The 17534-nt window shown below is 44.9% G+C and overlaps 1 pseudogene; it reads left to right on the top strand.

Annotated features, from left to right (window-relative positions):
• The first annotated feature begins 2198 nt into the window (after window positions 1–2198).
• The window catches only part of LOC130843051 (ferritin heavy chain-like), a 17438-nt pseudogene continuing 2102 nt past the window's right edge, over window positions 2199–17534 (top strand).

Below are 17534 nucleotides of genomic sequence, written 5' to 3'. Positions count from 1 at the left end.
CATCTGAACCCTGAAATAAAAGGGTATCTGAACCCCATGATCTCATCTTTCTGCTAAGAAGTGATCACTATTTCTGCAGGCCTTGGCATGACATTTTGTATGTGGAGTTGAGATTATCTCAGAAAAGCAGTTGCAAAATGTGCATTTCAGAAAGTAGTTAATAATGTTTAGGTAGTTCTTTAAAGACAGTAGCAGAAATAGCTCTAAGGGCACATTTCAGTAAAGGGTGAAAAAACTTAAGACCTCAAGAAGGTTTAGAAGAAAGCTCTGTGAAGTCAAAAAAGATAGAATCAAGCTGAGCATGTGATTGTCCTAAACGTTAGTCATTGTGTGAATTTTGTCTCCAAAATGTGATTCTTTCATTCCTGAAAACATGGAGCAATACTGCTTTGCAGTGAGAGCTGAAGAGGACATTAGGATTATCTGGAATAGGGACCTCCCTCGAAGTCCATTGGTTAAGAATCCGCACTGCTTCCACTGCAGGGAGCATGGGTTCAATCCCTGGTCAGGGAACTCAGATCCTGCATGCTGCGTGGTGCAGCCAAAAAAACAAAACAAAACAAAACAAAACAAAACAAAAGTGCCTGCAATAGCACAAATAAGAGGGAAATTGAGGGGTCATGTTTATTTACTGCTCTAACAAATGATCATTGAGCACACACTGGATTTTCAGGAACTTTTTCTAGGTGAGTGGGAGAAATTAAGGCACAAGAGAAACAAAGAGCTCTGCTTTGTGCAGCTTCTATTATGTTTAAGGAAAACACAAGAAACATGAAATAAGAAATACTAAATTATAGTATGTTAGAATATGGCAGGTGCAATAGAAACAAGGAGAGAAGGTGATTTTGCTGAGCAGAGGGGATGGGATGTAATATTACACAGAGCAGTAAGGAAGACCTCCTTAATAAGGACACCATTGAGCAAGGATGAGCCCTGTGAGGTCCTATGTGGCTGTTGGTCTGTTAAAAGATAAGCGAGGTACATTAAAATTTTGAAGAGATCATTTAAGCAGACATCAATTCAAACTGGTCAGCCCCAAACCGAACTAGGGAAAAGGCTTTTGTAGAGCAGGAAGGGAAGCGAAGCAAGGAAATTATTTCACTGGCTGTAGCTTAAGGCATAGCCTTATTTGGGAAAGCTTAGTGGTCTATTTGAGATAGGTTTTTTTTTAAATCATTTATTAAAAAAATTAAAATAAATTTATTTATTTATTGGCTGTGTTGGGTCATCGTTGCTGTGCATGGGCTTTCTCTAGTTGCAGTGAGCAGGGGCGGCTCTTCATTGTGGTATGCGGGCTTCTCATTGTGGTGGCTTCTTTTGTTGTGGAGCATGGGCTCTAGGCTCGAGGCCTTCGGTAATTGCAGCACATGGGCTCAGTAGTCGTGGCTCACAAGCTCTAGAGCGCAGGCTCTGTAGTTGTGGCACATGGGCTTAGTTGCTCTGAGGCATGTGGGATCTTCCCAGACCAGGGGTTGACCCTGTGTCCCCTGCATTTGGCAGGCAGATTCTTAACCACTGTGCCACCAGGGAAGCCCCAATGATCTGTTGTTCTTAAGTTTCTATTTCTTTCCTTGGGGGCATTTACAAGAATTTACTCTGGTTCAGGTTTCCCTTTGCTTACAATGGTGTTAAAGCATTGGAGCCAGCTCAGTCCAATGGCTTCCTTGTTTAATTACAGTTCCAAGGAAAAGAAGCAAGTGGCTACATGGCTTCAGTGTGTGGGGCTCCCACAAGAGTCCGCGGCAGTGGAGGTCCAGTCCTTTTATCCATTAGCCTGCTTGGTTCTCTGCAAGCAGGCGGTGTCCATTAGAAAACTTAACTCTGCTGCTCTCTTAGAGTCTGCAGATCTACAGCCCCGTGGACTGGGGCTGAGAAGGAGGTGGGCCTGGCCTTCCTTAGAGGACTTCTTACAGTTTTGTCTCTGCACCGATCCTGTCCATCAGCATCACCTAGGGACCTGTTAGAAATGCTAATTCTCAGTCCAGAATGCAGACCTATTGACAGACACCTTGGGAGCAAGGCCCAAGTATCAGAGTTTTAAGAAGCCTGCAGGTGATATAGATGCCTGTGTTAAACAAGAAATAACAGGCCTCAAATGGAGTCATTTACTCCTCATAGCAGCAAACCATGACTCATGTTCAGTTTCAAGCTTCTAAAGAAACTTAATCAACCAGTCAGGAATTTTCTGATTAGCAGCTATGAGGTAATCTGTCACTTAGGCCTTCTCCATCCCCCCACAGGAAGAAGAGTAATCTACCTGATAAAACCTTTGCCATTCCCTTCCTTCTCCACCCCACCCCCAAAATGTTCTGGCTTTAAAATAATCCTTTCTTTTCTTTTGGTAATACCTTCCTTGCCTCACACTTCTTCCTATGAAAACCTTCTATTTTGTACAACCTATCAGAGTGCCCTTCTACTTGCTACATGGAATGCTTCCATAGTCATGATCGCCTAATAAAACCAATTAGATCTCCAAATGTACTCAGTTGAATTTTGTTTATTAACACATGTAATAAGACATTCCATCCTCACACTGTGGTTCCTGCAGACAGGGTGCCTGAGATTCTTGGCAGTAACATGAACCTCCTCTACAGCTGCAGAATTTTAGAACTGTGGTTGCAAAAGTTTATCCGTGCATGTTTGTTACCTTAATTTAAAAAATTAAAGTGTAGGGACTTCCCTGGCTGTCCAGTGGTTAAGACTCCATGCTGCCACTTCAGGGGGCACAGGTTTGATCCCTGGTCGGTGAACTAGGATCCTGGCTGCCCTGTGGCCAAAAAAAAAAAAGTGTAGTGTTAGGGCCTAGATGGAGACTCATTGTTAAAAATAACTCTAACAAGTTAGAGACAGCTCAGGGTGATTGATTGCATTGCTCAGAAAGCATCCCTGGGGACCACTGGTGCCTGCTGCCCCAAGGCTACATGACCACCGGCATGTCTCCAACTCTCTCCAAGGCCAAAGACAAATCAACCGACCACAAGCACAGCTACTGGCTATTGATAATGTAAACTTTCTCCCTATATAAGAAACCAGCCCAAAGGGAGGGCACTGGCTCTTCTCAAGGGTCAGTCTCTTTCTCGTTTCCCTTTAATAAACTTTCCTCATTATCTGATTACCTGGCTCGCCCTCTCTTTCTCCACATGCTCCTTACATGCTGGTGCCAAAACACAGGAGGGGAAATCCCGCTGCGACTTGGTGAGCTGAGCTTCCAGGTCCATCTCCTGGTGGACTCCCCCTCCCAAACCTCTCTCCCTGAGAAAAAGAGTGCCCTCCGGGACTCTCCACTTGCTTTGCTGGACCAACATCCACACATTGGCTCATTCTCCGTTCACGGGTTGCAAGGTGAGTGAAATCCCGTCTTTTCAGATTTAACTCACCCTTTCGCCTTATCCTCAAGTCCTAGTGCTAGGCGGAGAGGATCCCCCCATGGCCTTCGGGTCCTCAGCCTTGTGCCTGCTCGATCTGGCTTTGAAATAGGGGACGCCGATTTCAAGGCAGACTACTTCTACTCTCTGAGAAGGCCCTGAGAACGGGGATGCCTTTTCTCTCAGACTTTCTCCTCACCCTTCCTCGCCCTTGTATACCCTGCAATGGGAAATGCTCAATCCCGGCCTTCTAAGTCCACTCGTCTTGGATGCCTCTTCCAAAACTTAAAGGTTTTGGGTCTCCAAGGGGAAATTAGACCAAAAAGACTTGTTTATTACTGCAACACCATCTGGCCACAATACAAACTTGATAATGGGTCCCAATGGCTGGAAAATGTAACTCAACTACAATACTCTAAGGGACCTAGACAACTTCTGCCATCACAACGGCAGGTGGTCAGAGATCCCTTATGTTCAGACTTTCTTCGCCCTTCACTCTCAACCTTTCTGTAACTCTTGCTCTACTTCCCAAATACTCTTAGCCCACTCTGGGCCACCTCCTCCTAACACAACGTCTCCTGATCCCTGTTCAGACTTCTCTTCCTCTTCTTCCTTCGACCCTTCTGATCATAGCCCACCGCCTATCGCTCCTAATCCCATTGCAGCCACTCCTGATCCCATCCCCACCGCAGTTGCCCCAGATCCCATTCCAGTCCTGCAACCTCCACCTTATGTTCCCTCACAGTCTTGATTCCCCTCCCAAGTCAGAAACAAGCCCTGGAACCTCAGTTCCATCCTCTGTCCCAAAGGCTCCAGGGCTCTATCCTGACCTCCCCAAATCCCCTCCATATACTCGATCCTGAGCCACTTCAAAGCAGGAAATTTCACAACAGCACCCTGCTCCTTCCTCTGATCCACTCCTCCCTTTACGAGAGGTAGCTGGGGCAGAAGGCATTGTTCGAGTTCATGTCCCGTTTTCCCTCTCTGATCTGTCCCAAATCGAGAAGCGACTTGGTTCCTTCTCTTTAGATCCTGATAATTATTTAAAAGAATTCAAATATCTCACCCAGTCTTAGGACTTGGCCTGGCAATGTATGTACATCATACTTTCCTCTACCCTCCTCCCAGAGGAAAATGAACGAGTATGGCAATCCTCTCAGGCACATGCTGATGAGATACATCAAACTGATGACACTAAGCCCGTAGGGGCAATGGCTGTCCCCGGAGATGATCCCAACTGGGATTATCAGACAGGGAGGCCCGGGCAGGCAGCTCATAATCATATGGTTGCTTGCCTTATTGCAGGCCTTCAGAAGACTGGACACAAAGCCATCAACTTTGATAAACTCTGAGAAATAACGCAGGGGTTCGACAAAAACCAGGCACAGTTTCTAGCCAGATTGACAGAAGCCTTACAAAAGTATACAAAATTAGATCCCACTTCAACGGAGGGCACTATTGTCCTTAACATCCATTTTATTTCCCAATCATCCCCTGGTATCTGAAGAAAGTTAAAAAAGGCAGAAGAAGGCCCTCAAACCCCTCAACGAGACGCTTTAAATTTGGCTTTTAAGATTTTCAATAACTGGGAAGAACAGGCAAAACTAGAGAAGGCCCAAAGAGATCAGGCCAAATACCATCTTTCAGCCACTGCCCGACAGGGCTCTAAACGTCCATTAACAAACAAGGAAAGAAAACCACCTGGGCCCTGCTTTAAATGTGGCAGAGAAGGCCACTGGGCCCGCTCATGCCCCAACCCATGGCACCCTCCAGGTCCGTGTCCCAGCTGCAACATAAAGGGACATAGGAAGGTTGACTGTCCAATTCCCCCTCCAGGGACCTGGACATCTCGTGGTCCTCCTCTTCTGACCCAGCTCTGCCCAGCCTCCTCAGACTTGCCGCTGAAGACTGAAGGTGCTCAGGGTTCCCGGCCCCAACTCTCATCACCTCTACGGAGCCCAGGGTAACTCAACGTGGCAGGTAAGCCGATCTCTTTTCTCATCGACACGGAGGCCACTTACTCTGCTATGCCTGCCTATTCTGGAAAAACACAAATCTCTCAGGTCTCTGTTGTGGGAGCTGACAGTTTAGTATCTATGCCACGAATCAGTGAACCTCTGCCTTGCACACTCCAAGACAACCCATTTTCTCATTCTTTTCTCATACTCCAAAAATGTCCTATCCCTATTCTTGGGAGCGATCTCCTCTCCAAATTTAAAGCCTCTATCACTATACCAAGTCCACCCACTGATCTAGCCTGGCTACTACTTCTCAACCCTACTTCCTTTTCTCCACCCCCACTACCCTCCGTAAACCCCACAGTTTGGAACACAGACAGCCTGTGGGTCACTTTTCACCATGCTCCTATTCGTATCCATCTCAAGGACTCCTCTAAGTTCCCCAATCAACCCCAATATCCTATCACCCAAAATCATCAGCAGGGATTAAAATCTATTATCACAAGACTCCTACGACAGGGTTTCTTGCGCCCAGCCCACTCCCTCTATAACACCCCTATTTTACCCGTCAAAAAGCCCAATGGCTCTTAGCACCTGGTCCAGGACCTGAGACTTATCAATGCGGCCATTCTTCCCATACACCCAGTAGTCCCTAATCCCTATACTCTTCTATCCCTCATCCCTTCTTCCACCACTCATTTCACCGTTCTGGACCTCAAGGATGCCTTCCTTACTATCCCTTGACATCCAGATTCTCAAGACCTCTTTGCCTTTACCTGGACCAATCCACTCATCGCTCTCAGCAACGGACGTGGACAGTCCTCCCACCAGGTTTTCGCGATAGCCCCCATTTCTTTGGCCAAGCTTTAGCGTCAGACCTAGCCTCTCTTAACCTTATCCCAAGTACTGTCCTCCAATATGTAGACGATCTCCTTTGCAGTCCCTCGATCACACACTCTCAACAGCACACTATACAACTTCTCAATTTTTTAGCTGATCGAAACTATCAAGTCTCCCCCGCCAAGGTTCAGCTTTCTCTCCTAAAGTCGCATATCTTGGGATCCTTCTAACACCAACCGAGAGGCACATTATGACCAACAGAAAATCCCTCATATCTTCCCTACCACTCTGCACTTCAAAAACAGAAATCTTATCCTTTTTGGGACTAGCGGGATATCTTCACCTCTGGATTCCTAATTTTGCCTTGCTGGCACAACATTTATATCAAGAAGCTCGAGGAGATCTTTCAGAACCCCTAGACCCAAAATCAAATATCTGTTCAGCCTTTAATACCCTTAAACAGGCCATTCTCTTGGATCCGGCTCTAGCACTCACTGACCTTTCTCACCCCTTCATACTCTACTCCACCGAGAGACATGATGGCTGTAGGGGCTTTGGGACAAATGCAGTGTCCCTCTTTCACCCCTGTAGCTTACCTATCAAAACAATTAGATACCACAATTCAAGGGTGGCCAGGCTGTCTATGCATTCTGGCAGCAGCAACACTCCTCGCTCAAGAAAGTAAAAAAACTTACTTTTGGAGCACCCACTGTCATTCATTCGCCACATGATCTTAAGCACTTGCTCTCTCATAAAACCATGGCCCTTCTATCTCCCTCACGAATTCAGTTAGTTCATATCACCCTCCTCGAATCGCCAGAATTCACCTTTGAACACTGTCCTGCTCTCAATCCTGCTACCCTTATTCCTAATTCTTCTGAACTTCCCACCCATACCTGTAAAAAAGCCCTCGAGGACCTGATACTCCATTTCTTCCACATTTCTTCAACTCCCCAAATAACCCAGACTTCACCTAGTATATTGATGGCAGCTCCTCCACAACACCAGAAGGAAAAAAATTAGCAGGATATGCAATTGTCTCTGACACCAAAGTTACTGAATCTCAACCTCTCCCTGCAGGAACCTCTTCTCAAAAGGCAGAGTTAATAGCACTGACAAGGGCACTTATTCTGGCATCGAATAAGAGAGCAAACATATATACTGATTCTAGCTATGCTTTTCATACTATACACTCACACACTGCCATATGGAAGGAACGAGGGCTCCTTTTTACAAAAGGCTCTCCCATAATGAATGCCCCATTTATACTTCAACTCCTAAAAGTGGCTAAAACGCCAGCCAAGGTGGGCATCGTACACTGCCGAGGTCATCAAGTGGCCTCAGACCTCATTTCATGGGGTAACAATGCTGCAGAGAGAGAAGCAAAACAAGCCTCACTCCAGACACCTACTCAACAACTTATAGGATTCCCAATACAAAGCCTATTTATCTCCTGAAGAAAAAATATGATTATTACAAGAAGGAGCACAACCACAGGAAGACTGGTTACAGAAACAGGGCCGCTATGTCCTTCCCCAATCTCAGACCACACAAATTCTTACAGACATTCATCACAACCTACACATAGGCACAAAACCTCTTTATCATCTCCTAAAACCTCTTATCACCTATCCAAACCTTCTTACACTCCTACAATGGGTTACTCACTCCTGTTTTATTTGCTCTTCAGTCTCACCCCAGGGAGCCCTAAAAAAACCTATCCCCTCTTTCCCAACACATCAAGCTCGAGGTCGTATCCCAGGGGAAGACTGGCAAATTGATTTTACCCACATGCCCCTGACACAAAAAATAAAACTCATGCTCACTCTAGTAGACACTTTCTCAGGTTGGATAGAGGCCTCTTCTGCAAAATCAGAAACCATCTCAGAAGTAACACAATTTCTCATACGAGAAACCATTCCTCGCTTTGGCCCTCCTCTCTCTCTCCAATCTGATAATGGCCCAGCTTTCATTTCTCAAATCACTCAACAGGTTGCCCAGTCCCTTGGCATAACCTGGAAGCTGCATATTCCGTATAGACCCCAATCTTCAGGGAAAATAGAAAAGGCAAATTCCATTCTCAAAACACATCTAACCAAGCTCTCCCTAGAATTACAGAAACCACGGACCGAACTTCTCCCCATGGCTTTGGCTCGTTTTAGGGCTACTCCACGGGCCCCATCTTTCCTCAGTCCTTTTGAACTTATGTATGGACATCCTTTTCTTTTAGGTCTGTTCCCCACTACAAGCCCCTTCTTGGGTGACTACCTTCCCTCCCTTAACCTCGTTAGACATCTCATGAGAAAACATGCAGATCGCACTCTCCCAAAGCCTCAGCAAAAAAGCCCAACTGACTTAGCTCTCATACCCGGAGACCGAGTTCTACTTAAAACCTTACATCACAAGGTTCTCCAGTCTAGATGGACTAGTCCATTCGAGGTCCTCCTAACCACGCCAACAGCCACTAAACTGGCAAGTCATTCCTCTTGGTTTCATATTTCCAGGTTAAAGCGGGTCCTGGAGGACTGTCTATCTCTGCTGCGAGACATCCCCCATTCGGATACTCCTCGCTACTCTAGTATCCTTCTGGGACCCACCAGACTTTGGCTGGATCGAATTCCTGAAAAGGACAAAATAGCCCTCCTGTACTGATAACGATAAGGAAAAAAGAAGCGGGGGGCGGGGGGGACAAATGTACTGGCTACTAACCAGACTGGTCCCTCTGCTCACCCTATTTACAATAGGACTTTATGTTGCGTCTCCCCCTTGCTGGACTATTATTCAAAAGCTTCTCCTCTGCTTTACCTACCTCTTTATAGTTCTTGTCCTTTGGCTGCTCCTCTCGCTGTGAGTAACTTAGATGAACTCTTTACCCACTTTTCTCCACAGTATCGCATGCTCTCGCCTTCCCAGAAAGCTCTATCATTACTGATCTCTCTTCACTCCTCGACTTTATAACTGATCTTTGGCTCCAAGGAGATTTGACAAGTTTTACACCAACTCAAATCTGTTTTTACACCTGGATTCTTATCTTTATCGTTTTCTCCTCCAAAACATGAGGCAGGCCATTTTATATCACATCATGATTTTACTTATTGCCCCTTTTCTTTCCAAACACCACACTGATACTCTTCCCCTGCCCCAAACCTTACTTATTTATTCAAAACTCTAAATTTAACCCTTCATTTGCTCAATACCTCAAACCCAACTTTGGCCAATGACTGTTGGATCTGTTTACCCCTTTCCACGCCCAGAAGGTTGGCACTTCCTATTTCAACAAAACAATGGACTCGCATAAACACCTCTCTCTATCATACATATAGAGGAGAACCTCTCTTTTTATCTTACATACGCTACTTATATGCGACTAATCAGATCCAAAACCCTGACCCAATGTTGATTTCTTTTCTTGCAAACTTTACTTCCACCTATAATAAACCAGCTGTCAGAGGACCCACCATTCATGATGTTCATCTACAACAGGCACCTTTTTGTTTTTCTAGAAGCAAGTCACTAAACAACTCTTACCCCCATTTGGGAATTATATCACCTTATCTTTGTAATTACACTACACACCTCATCTTCCCTATTAGATGGTCCATTTACCATGTCTCGGGAATGGTGGGACATACTTTTGCTCTCACAGGAAGACTCCCTTCTGCATATGGTGTTAATACTCCTCTTATAGGGGCCACATTGGCAGGCTCTTTATCGGTTTGGGAAAATGCAAGCAAGTTCCCAGAAAGACTCCTGTTCTCTATCTATTTAAGCTCTTGCCTTCTCACTCTTGGAATATTTTTCTTATGTGGAACCACCACCTACTTATGCCTTCCCACTAACTGGACAGGAACATGCACTCTGGTATACCTAGTCCCACATATCTCTATTGTCCCCAGCAATCAGACCCTCCCTATCCCACTAATTCACAACTGATCAAAACGGGCAATTCAGTTCATTCCTCTATTGATAAGCTTGGGAATAGCAGCTGGGATTGGGACAGGGACGGCAGGCCTTACAAGGTCTATAACATACTACCAGACCCTGTCCAAGGACTTCACCGAGAGCCTAAGAGAAATGGCAACTGGCCTTGTTACTCTCCAGGGTCAGCTAGATTCCCTGGCTGCCATAGTTCTCCCAAACTGAAGGGGTTTAGACCTCCTCACAGCAGAAAAAAGGTGGCCTTTGCATATTTCTGGTTGAGGCCTGCTGCTTCTATGCCAATAAATCGGGCATCATACAGGAAGTGGCAAAAAAATCTAACAGACAGGGCTTCAAGGATATGCCAAAGCCTCAGTAATACATGGGAAAACTAGTTAAACAACTGGAATTGGATGCCATGGGTCCTACCCTTTTTAGGCCCTCTCCTCTTATTTCTTTTCATCCTAACTTTGGCCCATGTCTAATACATCTTTTTTCCAAATTTCTCCAGGATGCTTTATGAGCCTTTACCAATCAGAACATTCATGAGCTGTTTTTAACTCATTCAAATTATAAAAAGCTTCAAGTCCACACAGATCCGCTCAACCCACATTCCAGCCTTTTCTTATCTCACCCCATACAACGTCCCTGTCCAGCAGGAAGCAGTTACTGAAGATTGACCTTTGGCCCTTATCCTAAATTGAAAAGGCTGGAACATTACGGCCTAGATGGAGACTCATTGTTAAAAATAACTCTAACAAGTTAGAGACAGCTCAGGGTGATTGATTGCATTGCTCAGAAAGCATTCCGTTGGGACCACTGGTGCCTGCTGCTCCAAGGCTACGTGACCACCAGCACTTCTCTGACTCTCTCCAAGGCCAAAGATAAATCAACCCACAACAAGCACAGCTGCCGGCTATTGATAATGTAAACTTTCTCCCTATACAAGAAACTAGCCCAAAGGGAGGGCACTGGCTTTTCTCAAGGGTCAGTCTCTTTCTCGTTTCCCTTTAATAAACTTTCCTCATTATCTGATTGTCTGGCTCGCTCTCTCTTTCTCCACACTCGCCTTACATGTAGGATGTCGAATTTCTATTGTTTATTAATGGATTACTACCCCCTTTTTAACCACAGGAAGTGAAAAGCCCCTAATCATTACACCTGATACAGAAAAATAATGTTTGCAGTAAGCTATCTTTTGGAATTGCTTTTGCACATGGACGAATTGCTGTATTTGTGTCTTTGTGTTCAAATATGTCCCTATACATGTTATTTTTCTTAGTACAAGAAAGTCACACAATCTCCCCTCTAATTTTCTCCATTAACCATGTATCTTGGATTACCCAGTTGCTAAGAAATTTGGCCCTAACTTCTACAGGTCGCTGCCAGGAGGCGCCCAAGTGGCGAGACCTGGGCTTTTCCCGCGTCCCCGCAGAGCAAGTGGAGGATGGCAGGGAGCTGGATGTGGGTAGAGGAGCCCGACGGTTGCAAGACTGTGCTGCATCCCTCAAGGGCCTCCCCGGACAAAAGCGACCGGAACTCTGGGCAGGGCATTGCCTTAGGGACAAATGGTAGAAACCTCGCCCCAGAGAGAGAAGCGAGAACTCAGCCCGGAGGGTCCTACCCAAATCGCCTTGGCAGGGCATTGACACCTCTGTGTATCTCCAGGGTCCCTGCCCCACCCCTGTCCTCCTGCCCTGCTGCAGTCTCACCCTGACCCTGTGCCCCACGTGGTGTGCCCCTTCCTCCTGTCCCATCTGAGACGTGACCTCGGATCAGATGTGGCCCAGTGGCTTGGAGCACGTGGGCCTCAGAGGAAAAGGCCCCACCAAGTTCCCTAAGGAACCTTATTCCCCTGTGGCGCCTGGAGGCCCTTCCACCTGGTGTTTCTGGGCGCTTGTCCTCCTGAGAAGCCTCACTAGGGAGAGGGAGGCCCACAGTGACCCTGCCCAGTGATTGGGGGTCTGGAAAAGCAGCCTCAAGGGGTCGTGAACTCCATGGAGGGTAAATACTCATTAGAGACCATCAGTCAATAATTACAGAAAGGGACAGATGAAAAGAACTTTGAAGAAAGCAGTTCAGAGGGTGAGAACCCCTTACACGGAACCTGATGAATGCAGTGAATGTGGATGTGCAGGGGAGCTTTCCAGCCACCCAGTCCCTCCCTACCCTCCTCTCACTGTCCCTTTGGGGACACTGCATATCTGCTCCAGCACCAGATCACTGCTAAGGTAAGGCAGCTCAGAGTTTCTACTGATCCTCCCCACATGTTCAGGGAGGTCCCTCCCCTCCAGCTTGTCAGGATTCTATCTCCAGCCTTTGAGGCTTCTGGAACCTCCAACCAGCTGGCGGCCCTGAAAACTGTTGTCTACCTGGCCTTGTAAAGCCTCCTGCACATGCTAGGTTTAGTTTTCTACCAAACACCCAGGGGACCCCAAGGAAAATTTTCCAGTTCCTACTCTGGGCACATCCCACTTCTATGGCAGGAGAATTTATACCTTGGAAATTGGCAAACACTGCAAGATTCATGGCTAGGTTTTTAGCATTACTGAATACCTGGACTTCAAACAGTGTTGGTGAATAACGCAGATTAAACTTAAACATCTACAATGTCTGTAGCTATGACATTTTGCATGACACTAAAAGGTTGAAGGTGAAAAATGAGGAAACATCTTCCCAGTATTTAAAAACGATTATCAAAATTACCAATGGCATTTTTCACAGAACTAGAGCAAGAAATCTTACGATTTGTATGGAAATGCAAAAGACCCCGAATAGCCAAAGCAATCTTGAGAAGGAAAAATGGAGTTGGTGGAATCAGGCTTCCTGACTTCAAGCTATACTACAAGGCCATAGTGATCAAGACAGTATGGTACTGGCACAAAAATAGAAAGGAAGATCAATGGAATAGAACAGAGAACTCAGAAGTAAGCCCAAACACATATGGGCACCTTATCTTTGACAAAGGAGGCAAGAATATACAATGGAAAAAAGACAGCCTCTTCAATAAGTGGTGCTGGGAGAATTGGACAGCTACATGTAAAAGAATGAAATTAGAACACTTCCTAACACCATACACAAAAAGAAACTCCAAATGGATTAAAGACCTACATGTAAGGCCAGACACTATAAAACTCCTAGAGGAAAACATAGGCAGAACACTCTTTGACATACATCAAAGCAAGATCCTTTTGGACCCACCTCCTAGAATCATGGAAATAAAATCAAGAATAAACAAATGGGACCTCATGAAACTTAAAAGCTTTTGCACAGTGAAAGAAACCATAAACAAGACTAAAAGGCAACCCTCAGAATGGGAAAAAATAGTTGCCTATGAAACAACAGACAAAGGATTAACCTCCAAAATATACAAGCAGCTCATGCAGCTTAATACCAAAAAAGCAAATAACCCAATCCACAAATGGGCGGAAGACCTAAATAGACACTTCTCCAAAGAAGACATACAGATGGCCAACAAACACATGAAAAGATGCTCAACATCACTCATCATCAGAGACATGCAAGTCAAAGCCACAATGAGGTATCACCTCACACCAGTCAGAATGGCCATCATCACAAAATCTGGAAACCACAAATGTTGGAGAGGGTGTGGAGAAAAGGGAACTCTCCTGCACTGTTGGTGGGACTGTAAGTTGGTACAGCCACTATGGAAAACAATTTGGAGGTTCCTTAAAAAACTACACATAGAACTACCATATGATCCAGTAATCCCACTCCTGGGCATATACCCAAAGAAAACCATAATCCCAAAAGAAACTTGTACCATAATGTTTATTGCAGCACTCTTTACAATAGCCAGGACATGGAAGCAACCTAAATGCCCATCAACAAATGAATGGATACAGAAGATGTGGCATATATATACAATGGAATATTACTCAGCTATAAAAAGGGATGAGATGGAGCTGTATGTCATGAGGTGGATAGACCTACAGTCTGTCATACAGAGTGAAGTAAGTCAGAAAGAGAAAGACAAATATTGTATGCTAACTCACATATATGGAATCTAAAAATGGTACTGATGAACTCAGTGACAAGAACAAGGACGCAGTTGCAGAGAATGGACTGGAGAACTTGACGTTTGGGAGGGGGCGGGGGGTGAAGGGGAAGCTGAGACGAAGCGAGAGAGTAGCACAGACATATATATACTACCAACTGTAAAATAGATAGCCAGTGGGAAGTTGTTGTATAACAAAGGGAGTTCAACTCGAGGATGGAAGATGCCTTAGAGGACTGGGACGGGGAGGGTGGGGGGGGAAGTCAAGGGAGGGAGGGAATATGGGGATATGTGTATAAAAACAGATGACTGAACTTGGTGTACCCCCCAAAAAATAATAATTTAAAAATAAAATAAAATAAAAAATAATAAAAATAAAAACGATTATCCCATACAGCAAAATGTCAACTCACTCCACTTGTTATCTTTTAAAAAAATTATTTATTGGGCTGTGTTGGGTCTTCATTGCTGCACGCGGGCTTTCTCTAGTTGTGAGTGGGGGCTACTCTTCGTTGTGGTGCATGGGCTTCTCATTGTGGTGGCATCTCCTGCTGCAGAGCATGGGCTCTAGGCACGTGGGCTTCAGTAGTTGTGGCATACAGGCTCAATAGTTGTGGCTCATGGGCTCTAGAGCTCAGGGTCAGTAGTTGTGGTGCACAGACTTAGTTACTCTGTGGCATGTGGGATCTTCCTGGCCCAGGGATCAAACCTGTGTCCCCTGCATTGGCAGGTGGATTCTTAACTGCTGCACTGCCAGAGAAGTCCTGAATATACTCTTAAACGGAGTGAGTTGGGAAATGCAATTAAAACCACACTGAGATAGCACTACACACTTATTAAAAGGGCTGACATTAAAACCTGACCATATCAAGTATTGGCAGGGAAGTAGAGGAACTGCAACACTCATTCACTGAGGGTGGGAACGCAAAGGGAACCATCATTTTAGATCAGACGGGCAGTTTCTTTTTTTAAAATTTAATTTAAAAAATTGTTTTAAATTTATTTTTTTGGCTGTGCTGGGTCTGCGTTGCTGCACTCGGGCTTTCTCTCTAGTTATGGTGAGCAGGGGCTGGGGGACTACTCTTCATTGTGATGAGGGGGCTTCTCGTGGTGGTTTCTCTTGTTATGGAGCAGGGACTCTAGATGCACGGTGGTTCAGTATTTGTGGCACATGGGCTTAGTTGCTCCATGGCATGTGGGATCTTCCCGGCCCAGGGATCGAACCTGTGTCCCCTGCATTTGCAGGCAGATTCTTAACCACTTTGCCACAGGGAAGTCCCAAACTGTCAGTTTCTTAAACGTTTTAATATTCACCTACCCTGTGACTTATTGAGCTTTGAGTTTTTGCAGAAGAGAAATGAAACATCTATCTACATGAAAGAATTATAATGAAAATGTTCAGAGCAGCTGTATTTTCAATAGCCAAAAGCTGGAAATAACCCAAATGTTCCAAAACTGATGAATGGGTAAATAGTGGCATATATCCAGAGAGCAAAACAGTTCTCAGCAATAAAAAGAATGAACTACTTGTATAAGCATCACTGATGACTCTCAAAACAAGATGGCGTCATCATGAACTTAGGGGAAAAAAGAGTAAATACTTTTTGATTACAGTCATGTAAAAGTTTAGAAAATGCAAACAAATCTGTTGTAAATAAAGTAAATCGATACTTGCTGGGAGGGCCAGAAAGGACAGGGAGAGAGATTATAAAAGTACATGAGGTAAATGTGCAAGTGACAGGGATTATGATCATAGTTTTACAGGTTCATATATATGGTAAAACATCAAATTGTAAACATGTATACGTTAATACATGTCCATTATACCTTAATAATCCTTTAAAAACAGTTCAAAATAAAAACCTAAATCCCCCATTCTTTTCAGAAAATAAGCCTTGGGGATAAAAAAGAAAGAAAATTAACTTTGGTGTGACTTCCCTGGTGGCACAGTGGATAAGACTCTGTGCTCCCAATGCAGGGGGCCTGGGTTCAATTCCTGGTCAGGGCACTAGATCCCACATGCATGTCACAACTAAGAGTTCACATGCCACAACTAAGGAGGCTGCCAGCCACAACTAAGACCTGGTGCAACCAAATAAACAAATAAATAATTTTTAAAAACTGGAGTATAATATTTGTGCACAGCTCTTTAAAAAAGAGGAAGAAAGAAAGAAAGAAAAAGAAAGAAAGAAAGAAAGAAAGAAAGAAAGAAAGAAAGAAAGAAAGAAAGAAAGAAAGAAAGAAAGAAAGAAAGAAAGAAAGAAGAAAAAGAAAAAGAAAATAAGCTTTGGTAACTCTGTATTGACTCTACAGCCTCTCCTCCTAGCCAGGGCAATATTGTGTCCATTACTGGAAGCCTGTTTCACTTGTGTCAACAGGCTGGGCTGGGTCACAGAGTCCATATCCCTGGACAATGAGATCTCCCTTCTTTATCCTTGTTTTCCTGCCTGCACAGCAACAGCCTTGTGATGAAAGCCCAGAGAGGGTGTGGAAATACAAAAACCTTTAGATTATTATAGCTGAAAATGGCCTCTGTCTCACACTCTACATCAGTGGTCCCCACTCTTTTTGGCACCAGGGATTGGTTTTGTGGAAGAGAATTTTTCCACTGATGGGGTGGGGGGGCAGGTATGGTTCAGGCGGTAATGTCAGCAATGGGGAGCATCCTTGGACCCGGGGTTGGGGACCCCAGCTCTACCTGGGTCTGAAGGTTGAAGAATTTCTGTGCACAGTGATCCTGCACAGCCACAGCCACTGAAACACCTGGGGACACAATTTTAGAAGAGGCACACTCCATTCAGACAGCTGAAGCCTCCTCCACTCCCTATTAATCCAGCCTTCTGGATTACCAAGTATGCTTTCCCTGCCCCTGTAGTGTCACCAGTGAATTCTGTACTTCACGGCACGTGGCTCCTTTGCAGGATCTGGAGATTCCACTCTGCAGCCCAGAATCACGTGGTATTGACTGAACAAGCAAGATGCTCACGTTGTTTCCAACTGGAGGTTGCTGCACCTGCTCCCTCTTCAGGGTGACTTCTCAGCCCACAAAAAAAATCCTGGCATCCAGACCACAAATTGGGACCATAAAGTCCAGATATGATCCTTGGAGGCTGTATTCATTTGCTAGAATTGCCATGACAAATTACCATAGGCTGGGTGGCTTCGACAACAGAAATTCTTTTTTCCCACAAATATGGAGTCAAGAAATCTGGACTTGGTTCAGCGCTGGTTCCTTCTGAGGTCTTTCTCCTTGCCTTGTAGATAGTGGTCTCTCCCTGTCTTCACATGGTCTTAATTCTGTGTACATCTGTACCCAGTTTTCTGATAACTTTCAGAGCATACCACTGAACTGGGTAAGAAATTAAAGAATTCTAGTGGAAACCCTGAAGGTTTTATCACACTGTTAACAAAAGATCAAGGATTAGTTACATAGGG

This window comes from Hippopotamus amphibius, unplaced genomic scaffold (genome assembly GCF_030028045.1).
Source record: "Hippopotamus amphibius kiboko isolate mHipAmp2 unplaced genomic scaffold, mHipAmp2.hap2 H_1, whole genome shotgun sequence".
In the NCBI taxonomy this organism is placed as follows: domain Eukaryota; kingdom Metazoa; phylum Chordata; class Mammalia; order Artiodactyla; family Hippopotamidae; genus Hippopotamus; species Hippopotamus amphibius.
Note: the sequence above shows the minus strand (reverse complement) of the source record. Positions and strands in the feature narration are given on the sequence as shown.